We start from the raw sequence: 10,453 nt of genomic DNA on the forward strand, positions 1-10,453 counted from the left end.
GAGCTGGTACTGTGGAAATCCACTGGCTCTGATGATGGCTCTTCAAATCTCTGCTTGTATGGAGACTGCAGCAGGCTGTTAAAGCTACATCAGTCTCCTTCCTGCTTTCAGACTCTATCACTACAAATCTTGCAATATTGGCTGCACAGGGCTGATTTTCTGCTGATAGTGTGGCTCTTAAGGCTGTCTTGAGTGTTGAGCAAAGAAAAGAGCCTTTATCTCTCAATCTTGCTGGCAGAGTGGAATAAGCAAGAGTGATGCTTGCAGCTGTAAAGCTCAGAGTGCAGCTGACACTCTGTTGGCTCAGCAACCCTTTGCTTCCCACAGCAACTCATCCCTAAATTAAATGATGGTTCCTCCAAGCCCAGAGCACGGAATGCCTGTTTTCCAAGTCATGTTTCTGGGTAGGGGTAGCAGGCAGTTCAAGAGGATTGAACTGAATTCTGGGTCCTTGCAGGCCTCTGTGCTGTGCAGAGGCAGGAATGGATGTGGCTAATGTCATTCTGGAGGGATTTTTGCTTTGCTGTTTGTTTCTTCTGGCTGCCTTGGAAGCAGGTGAGTGGGGAGAGCCCTGTTTAATAGAGCTGTAAGGGATAGCTGCTGGCATATAGTTTATCTGGGTGATGGACCTGGCACTCACTGAGCACTTCAGGGGTAACGCCTGTCTGCTACCACATAATACCTATGAAAATAATTTTAAAGGCTCCTTGAAACAGAGGGGAAAATGCTCTGCTGGAACTGACAGCGTGGCATTGTGCTTCAGTGGGTCAGACTTGCTTTTAAACTGGAGCTGCTAAATGTGGCTGAATCCCCTCTGAGTTATCCACCCAGAAAAATAAGGAGAAGGATGGTACTGTCCAGAAGTGCTGGAGAAAATAAGCTTGTTCTGGCTGCCTATTGCCTGTGCAGATTGGCCAAACACCTACTTTGTCACTCCTGTCCCAGTTAGAAACAGGAATACTCAGCTGTAATTGTGGTAAAACCACAGTGTGGCCACTCATCATTTACAAAGATCTCTGCAATTCAAAATGATCTCCTAATTCATTCTGAGGTGCTTCTGACCCCTCTGTGTTCCAGCTTTCCCCTGTGAAAATTGCATGATGCCTTCTGTGCTTCCACTGCCTTAACTGCTGCTTTGTGAGGCCAGCAGCAGTGTGTGCAAGACATTTGGAGACTCCTGGAAAAGAATCTCAGGGGTTCTGTTGTGTGTACAGAACCACAGTGAGGTAAAACCAATGCAGTGCTGATCCCTGGGTCTGAGTTCAGCATGCAAGGTTTCATGGACAAAAACCTAGAGAGGATGTGACAGCTGATATTCCCCTTTCTGACAGCATTTTTTTTCTTACCAAAACATGTTTTTTCAAGCCATTGAACTAGACTATAACACTAAATAAAACCAATTATTCAGATTCATGTACATCAGAGGAAAGAACTGAACTAAGCTGAACTGACTCCATGGTCCCATTAACTCCCAACACATCTTGTGGAAGGGAAAACTAGAAATTAATGAATTATTTCATAGAATCATTTGAATTGGATGAGACCTTTTAAAGGTCATCTCGTTCAACCTTTCTGCAGGAGCAGGGACATCTTCAACTGGATTTGTCCAGAAGCATTTTGAAACAGGAAGATGCAGTTACCTGGTTGGGTTAATAGCTGCTTGAATTGGGATTCTGAAGAGCTTTCTTTCTGTTTTCTTGTAAAGCAAGGAGGTGCAAAGCTACCTGCTCTTTTAGACCTCTTTATGTTGAGGGACTTAGAGAGGGACTTAATTCTGTTCACTAATGAGCACTTCCTTGGCCTCTGCTGGCTGGGCCAAAGCCACCATTAACAGCTCTGTCCCCTGAGGTTCTACAAGGTTCTCTCATCATTTGTGTAAATCACTCTATTTACATAAATCACTCATTTTTGTGAATCACTCCAGGCCACTGCAGTGGGAGCCTGATGAACTCACAGCTGCTTCTACAAGTGAAGTCACAAAGATTATAGTTCCCCCAACAAAATTCTGTGTGTATGTTAATGCCAGCAAGAATTTGTATCCTGCCTTGGCTTCTATCCAGAGAAACTGGTCTGTGCTTTCCAGGATAGGAGAAATTGAACCTTAAGTGAAGATGTGCTTTGGGAGGTCGTGAGAGACACTGTCACAGACATAGTTTATGAAAAATCCTTTTGCTAGGGTTTTTTTCTCCTGAGAAGCTGAGACACTTCAGAGGAAAAGAAAAACAATAATTATCTGCTGCTGTGGAATGCAACAGGTGCAGCTTTGATTGGTCTCATGTGGTTGTTTTTAATTAATGGCCAATCACAGTCCAGCTGTCTCAGACTCTCTGGTCAGTCACAAGATTTTGTTATTATTCCATTCCTTTCTATTCCTTGCTAGTCTTCTGATGAAATCCTTTGTTCTATTCTTTTAGTACAGTTTTAATATATAATTTTATTTTAATATAACACATATAATAAAATAATAAATCATCCTTCTGAAACATGGAGTCAAGATTCTCATCTCTTCCCTCATCCTGGGACCCCTGTGAACACCACCACAAGACACAGACCCTGTGCAGGTCTGTGTGAAGCTGCTTTTGCTCTGGTAACTCATGATGACCAGCATCTACTTCTTTTATATCAAGATTGTCTATTAAATTACTCATTTGCCCTGCTTTGAGGCTTCTGCCAGGGGCACCACTGTCCCTTACACAGCAAACAGATGGCAGGAAGTGCACAAGACAGCTCAGTGGCTGCTTGGCTTCCTCACAGAGAAGGAGATGTGTTTGGCTGCTTCTGGGGTCTGGGTGGCAGTGAAAATCTACCTGGGAGTGTTCCTCTCCTTGCTTGCTCCTATCCAGTGCAGCAGTTCTCAAATGTGGGATTTGACTGTGTGTTATTTCTCACTGGTTTTGCCTCGTGTAATGATGCTGAACAGCACTGAACTCCCCCTTAAACCACTGACTTGCAAATACTGAAGTAACTCCACACTTCAGCTGAGACTGGTCACTGGGAGATAACCTCTCTACAACCTCTCTTCCCCAGAACTGTAGTTTTATGAGTTTCTGCTTCATTCTTTGGAAACACTTCCCTATTTTTATTTTACTTATTAACCTCCTCCTTGCTGCTGAGAGACTTCAGATTTAACCTGGCTAGAGTATTGCTGGTTTCTCCCCCAAATAACCTGTGAGACACTGCACTCATGGCCAGTTCAGGTGAAATTTGTGGAATGCTAAAGGCATCTTTTGGTGCAAAATTTCATTTAGAGTTTATCCATGTAGGTAAGTAAATATTTCATAGAATCATTTAGGTTAGAAAAGACACTTAGGATCATCAAGTCCAATTTAAGCCCCTTCTTTGCTGTAAAACAGAAATATCAAAGCTATGAGGATATGTTGAAATTCTGAACTGATGGAAAGCATGGTATAAAATTTGAGTGACTTTTAAAATACAAACAGCCAGCATTGCTTATGTTGAGGTGGTTCTTCAGACTTTTTGTGAAAAGTAATTAATCTTGCCTAATATGTAGTAGATTTTTTTCCCCTCTACCTCTCTGGCTCCTCATAGTCAAAGGACAAACTGAATTAGCTCAGTAAGAAAGACTTATCTGAGCTTGCAACATCTCAGAAGACTTGAATTTGACCCCAGAGAAAGCCTTTGGTTTCCAACTGCTTAATCATGTCAACAGTTGACTCAGTTCAGACCTGTGTAAGAATGGTTGTGTTATGGGTTTTTTTTTGGTCTTGAGTGCTTTTTTGCGTTCCAAAACCCTTTTCAACTTCATGTTTGACAGTTTATTTAGCACCTAAAGACATAATTTTATTCTATTTTCCTTGCATTTTAAATTGCTGCTTTTTTTAATGTTCAAGGGTGCATACACTAGCAACAGGAAGCTGAGATAGCATAAATACAAATCACCCTGGACACATCCAGATTTCTGATTGCTATCAGCTGTAAAATTGCTTAAATACACATCACTTGTCTCCTTTTTTTGCTGAGAGAGAAACCCTGGTGATGAGCTGTGTTCAGATACAAGAGAACAGGTGAGTCTGACTCTCCTTCTCCTAGAAACAGATCAAATCAGTGACTTCAAAACAACATTTCCTGCTTGCTGATTCCTAAATGCGATTAGGATTGATTTGAATCACTTTGACTAAAGTGGGTCCACCCTGAGCACCTTTGGCAGTACTTTTTTTTTAAGCATCTGGCCAGATGTTTCCTGTTGTCATGGCAGTGCTAAGTGACACACTGGAAATCTGCAGGCTGGGCAAGAAGCAGAGCACCAAGAGCCTCCTGGCTCTTGCTGAGCTGATGGTCCAAGACCTGTGGCACTTCTTTTCCAACCAGAATGCACTAGGGAGCCTGAGAAGGGATTGCTGATGATGGTGAGGTTTTCCTTCTTCCCTGAGCAGGGGTGGGCACGTGGATCACCTGATCCCAAATATTTTGAGCAGCTACTATTGCATTTGTGGGGCAGGAAGGAATGATGAATCTGACTCCATGTTCTCAGAAGGCTAATTTATTATGTTATGATACTATATTATATTAAAGGATACGATACTAAAGAATACAGCAAGGATACAGACAGAATGCTAAAAAGATAATAATGAAAACTCCTGACTCTTTCCAGAGCCCTGACACAGCTTGGGCCTGACTGGCCAAAGAGTTAAAAGAATTCACAGCAGAATCCAATCAAACAATCTCCAAACACATTCCACATGAGCACAACACAGGAGAAGCAAATGAAATAATAATTGTTTTCCTTTTTCTCTGAGGCTTCTCAGCTTCCCAGGAGAAAACTCCTGGATGAAGGGATTTTTCAGGAAATATGAATGTGACACAGCTAGGGCACCCAACTGCCTTCCAGAGTCATGGGAACACTCTAGCTCAAAGGGGAGACAATGAAATTTGTGGTCAACAAATGTCCTGGCTATTGCAAGTGCCAGATTTGGATATCTTAATATCAGGTAATAGAACGTTGCCATGTCTTTTTTTTTTCTTCTTTTTCCTTCCCCTTCCTCCTGGTTAAGGTCTCTCCCATCAGAAGCCACAAAAGCTCTCACCTTATAAATGCAGGAAAATCCAGACATGCTGAGCTCACAGCAGGATCTGTTGATTTCTTTCTCTTTGCATTTCTCTGTCTTCTGCAGGGGACTAGGAAGCCCCAGATCACCACAGCTGCATTTTTATGTGGACAATCAACACTAATGTAATTGCTTCCTGGGCATTTTTCTTGATGGAAAAGCTGAATTTTATTCCTTTTGCCTGTAACTACCTTGCTTGTACTAATACATCTCTGCAGATGTGCTCTGAATGGAAGGTTTTATCACATCCAGATGAAAAAAAAAAAAACCAACCAGCTCCCTAAACCAGTCCACAGTGCCAGCAATCCCTAAATTATCACAGTGCAATTTGGAAGGGTGATTTAGGAATTGCTGTGAGCAGCTGGACATGAATGAAGGTTGCTGTAGCTGACACTCTCCTCAACCAGTGCAGCCTTGAAGAAAACTTTTGCCAGTGTGCAGTTCCACAAAGCCTAGAGGTGTATCAAGGGTTTAAAAATGTTTTGCTGCTCTCAGAGTGGAGCTGCAGCCTGATGGAGGTGCTGTAAGGTACAGTGCTGTGCATGAAGCAACCATGCACTCCGAGTTTGATCTGTGCAGAGAGACACCAGCCTGACCTCCTTGCCTCAGACCTTGAAAAGTCAGGTTTTTTTAAAGTCATAGCAGCTGCCCTGCCCAGCAGAAGAGGCCAAGACTGAAGAGGCATTCCAAAAGTCATCAAGGGTTTAATTACAAGTCAGGTTGCATATTGAATACGCAAAACTTGAGTCTAAATCCCCTGGAGCGTGTTTAGGGCATGAAGATGTGCACAGGGCAGAGTCCTGCCCATGTTATCAGATCCAGCAATCCCTTTGCCTATGTAGGACATGTCTGTGTGCCAGCACACGTCTTGCAGCTGCAGATAAATGTGTCAGAGCTCACAAATGCTGCAGAACCTGTGCAGGAGGGCCTGTTCCCACCTCAGGCTCTCTGATTTCAGGAGCACTGCAGGCAGAGGCACCTGCCTGTCTTTACCTGTCCACGTGCAGGTATCCCATGTGGGAGTGGGAACTGATTCCCAAACCTTCTTGGTGGCCAATTGCTAGAATGAGACAAGGGTCTCCCCTCTGCCTTTGTTGATTAGAGCCTAAAGGGAAGAGATCTCTGATCTCTTGGGGACAGTGACCTCATCTGGTGTTTTCTTTTTGGTGGTAAATATTTGTGTTTCAAAACAAAGCTTTAGTTGTTGAACAACCTAAAACTTTTTATTTCTTTGCGTCTGCTGCCTTCTTGGCTGTGAGATGATTGATCCATTCAGTAAAATGTGTCACTTTGAAGCAGATTAGGAGCCAAGAGACAAAACAGTTATATTTACTGAAATAGGTTCTGAAGCAGATGATGCAGCCTCAGCAAAGTCCTAGATGTAGCTAGAAGCTGCTGTCTTGCAGCTGATTAACTGCTACCTGAGCAGCAAGAGTGGGTTAAACTCTTCTCAATAAGATTCAGGAATATAGGTAGAGATGTTCTATGGTTCAACTCCAAAATTAAATTCCTGCTACAGTTTCCCCTTCACCCAGTTGGTACATCAGTTCTGGAGTACACCACATCTCTGGTCAGTCTTTGACAAAACATCTGGATAACAGAGAAGTTGTGTCTGCAGTGACAGTGGGCATGGCAGTGGGTTAAGAGATGAAAGCTTTGGGTATCAGTGCTAGTCAGAAACCAAAGCAGTGGTTTGGCTGTTAAACTTAATGTGTTTAAGTCACTAGATCTGTGTCCTTGTGAAGGAGAATTGTCTAAAGGCTGTGGAAAATAAGTTGGCTGTGGCACAGACTCTTCGGTCTGATATGTGACACTCCAAGGTGATCCCATAAAGCAAGTGATTGAACTCACTGCATGGCTTTGAAGAGGCTTTGAATCAAGGCCTTCAGAAACAAGAAAAAGGTTCCAAAAGCCTCTGTGTTTTACTTGGGTGCCATTAAGCTGCTGCTCCCATGTATTGTTTTCCTGGAAAAATATTTCTATGTAAAAAGAAGTGTTTTGTCCAACCTTCCTGCCCTCCTGTCCAGCACAAAGCCAGACACTGTAAGTATGCCTGCAGAGCTAAGTGATAACTTCACAAACACAGACTGGGAGTATTGCTGCAAAAATCACACGAGATTGTACATTAAAAGTGGGAGAGACAATACAGAAGGTGGCTCAGGCTTGGCTTGGGAGAAGGAGTTGGTGATGCTGCAGTGCCAGGGTTTTGCCAGAGCATCTTGTCTCTGAAGGGACACACAGAGCAGGTAGAGGCTGGGTTGGTTCCCAGACTCTCTGAAGATGAACTGGATGTCTTTGGCAACCATCTGCTCCTCAGAGTCCTTGCTCTGCAGGTGTTTGTGGCATGGCACCTGTGTGTGTGGTTTCTGCTGGAATTGTAGGCTGTGGGAAGTGACTGGGATAGCTCTGAGAGCTGAGGCACAACAGCAGCTCCAGTCAGAGCTGTGGGAACAGGGTGCTGAACGACCTCCTTGGCCTTTGTGGCTGCTCTCTTGCTCTTGCAGGCATCTATGCCATGCAGACCCTCTGCAGTGTGCTCACAATTCACTGGACATTTTCCTTCAACTACAACTGCTGAAAGGCCTTCCCAGAGACTTCCTTCTCTAGCAGCTGAGCTGCTTCATACTGAGCAGAAGCAGTTCACAATTAAACCAGCTCTGTGTTCTCGCTGATGTGGCTTCTCCAGGGTTTGTTCCCACTTGACATGTTCATAAAATATATCCTTGTGGTCCCCTGGTTTTACTAAAGGAGTGCTCCAAGCTGTTTTGGTCACCCCACCAGAGACAGGAGCTGTGGTGTGGAGCCTGGAACACTCTCATGCCAGGAGCAGCTACACTGGAAACAGCGTTTTAGGGGGATAAAAACTGCTTTTGCACTATTGTCTGTCCTTCCTCTGCCACAGGGGTCTTCCCATTATAGATAAGCATAAACATTCTATGGAAAAAAAGGGCTCTGATTACACTGACAGCACCTTGGGTTGTAACACCCTCTTCTTTTCTGGTCAGCTGAGCCCTGTATGCTGGGGTTTCATCTGTTTTTTCTTATTGAGGCATCATGCAGCATGAAACTGCATTTTTAATACAAATGTGTAAAAACACAGGTAGAATACCATGCACTGTTGGGTGGGGGTTTTGTGATACAGAGTCTGTTTTTATTATGCACAACCCCCTCATGCTTCTAGGTTTTGTGTCTTTGCTGCAGGGTGGAAGTTGAGGGGGTGCTGCATGCTGTGACAGTTGGGCAAGGAACACATGTGGGATGAGATTGGCACTCACAGGGAGCTGGGAAGCACTGTGGTACTTGCATATTTGCCAGATTTCTGGGGAAAATTTTCATTAATTAAGCAATACTGATATTTAAGCATTCCTCCTCATTTCATAGCCCTGCTGAATAGGAGCAGTTAAGATAGGGCCCCTGTGTCAAGCTGTCAGCTGCTGCAGGAAGATAAGGCATAATTTTTAATGATTTCTCAGCCATCAAGGTGGCAAAGACAAAAATACAATTTTCCAGTGCAGGGAATAGGTGGGTTAAGGGTAGGCAGTAGCACAGAATCTCTGGAGTCTTGATTTCAGCTCCTGTGGGACAGGCCTTTGTATTTAAATTTCAGTAAAACTAGTGGATAAAATCAGATTTCTGAGAGAGCCTTGGAGCAAACACCTCTGGTGCTGGAGGTGCACCGTCACTATTGGCATTTTATGCTGATCCCACTGAGCTGAGCTGGGGTCCCAGCTGGATCACTGCACTCACCCCTCCTAAACCCTGCTGAAAAAAGCCAGCTGAGACAGAAGATTTGTGGCTGAAGGGTGTGAGGTAGCTCAGCCCTTTTCCAAGAGAGCAGGCTCCAGCAATCCAGTTAGCAGCAGCCAACATGCTTTGTGTTAATCTGTGCTGGGTGCTGGCCAGAATGTTCTACACACGTCACATAATGAGGTTTTTTTTTCATGCAATTCATTTGTTCCTTTTTATCCCTCGATTTGGAGGGATAAAGAACAGCACTGGTGCATGTTGTACTGGAGGGATTTATGTGCTCAACACCTTGGAGAGGTGCACTTGCTTCTGTCTTTTCTTGAAGGCAACAAGATGACAACAGTTACATCTCACTTCTGACCTCCTTTCAGAAAATCGTGTTACAAACATGCCCAATACCCATTTGCTAATATACAAACTGTTATTGGGGAGAATTTGTGTTTGGTCTGGTAGAATTTCTTGGCTGCAGGAAACTTCTATTATTGAAACTTCTTTTGTTTCAAATTGTAACACAGAAAGCCAATATTTGTATGTGGTTTATTGAGATGGAATGGTATAACACATGCACATGGAAGAAGGCTGAACATTGTGGCATCAATATGACAATGTTGCAACAAGAAGTTGACATTGAAATTAATTTATAAATATATTGGAACTCACTGACATGTTTTTCATAACATGAAACACTGACATGTTTTTCATATTGAGATAAAGTGGGCAAGTTCCTGCAATACACTTCATTCTGGATAAACTATTTCCTATCAACAAAGCCACTTCATTTTTTTTAACAGACTACTCACAGTTCAGGGTGGGGTGCAAGCGCTGCTTGCCTTAGCCCTGAGCTGTGGCTCTCTGTGTAAGAGCTGAAATGAGAGATGTGGCACTCCAGGCAGCTCTCCAAAATGCAGTTTATTGTATACAAAATGCAGTTTATTTTATACAAAATGCAGTTTATTCCATCCAAGAGGTCACAGCAGCCCAGGGCCGTGGGTGACAGAGCTGTGCCCACAGCTGTCAGCTCCAGCTGCAGACAGGCCTGCAGACCCTTTGGTTTTGGTTACAGTGCATTCTAGACTTTTCTTTGCTGAGCATCTTCATGCAGTAGAACCAATCTATGCCTTGACTTTTATCTCTAGCCCATCATAACTGCTGTCATTACCATATCCATGTTACTGCTCTCCAATCACTAAAGTCAACACATTACAGGTTAAGCCAGAAGTTGTTTTTCAGTTTTCTTGCAGTGGAAAATTCTGAGACCTTTTTTCTACTTGCCACATCGGCAGGCTTGTTTGCCTGTGCTCTCTTTCTGCTTGGTAAAAACATCTTCTTGTTTGGGGTGGGTTTATCCTTTGCTCTAAGCCATAAAACCCCTTCTAACTAACAGACCCTTTGCCTCCTTGGTTGGCCAGTAAAAGTAGTTCAGCAATTCTTTCCTTCTATATCAAAACTTGCTTCCATCTCTATTCCTTCATCAGATTCTACATTCAAAACTCTTTCTGCCAAACACACATATCTGTGAGACTTTCTTGTCAAACTTTCATCCTTCCCAACATCTCCATATTAATCATAAAATCATTGTAGAATTACAGAATGATTTGGCTTGGAAGGGACCTCACAGATCATCTACTGGGGGTTGGAAC

This window comes from Fringilla coelebs (genome assembly GCF_963513975.1).
Source record: "Fringilla coelebs genome assembly, chromosome: 10".
Classification (NCBI taxonomy): Eukaryota; Metazoa; Chordata; class Aves; order Passeriformes; family Fringillidae; genus Fringilla; species Fringilla coelebs.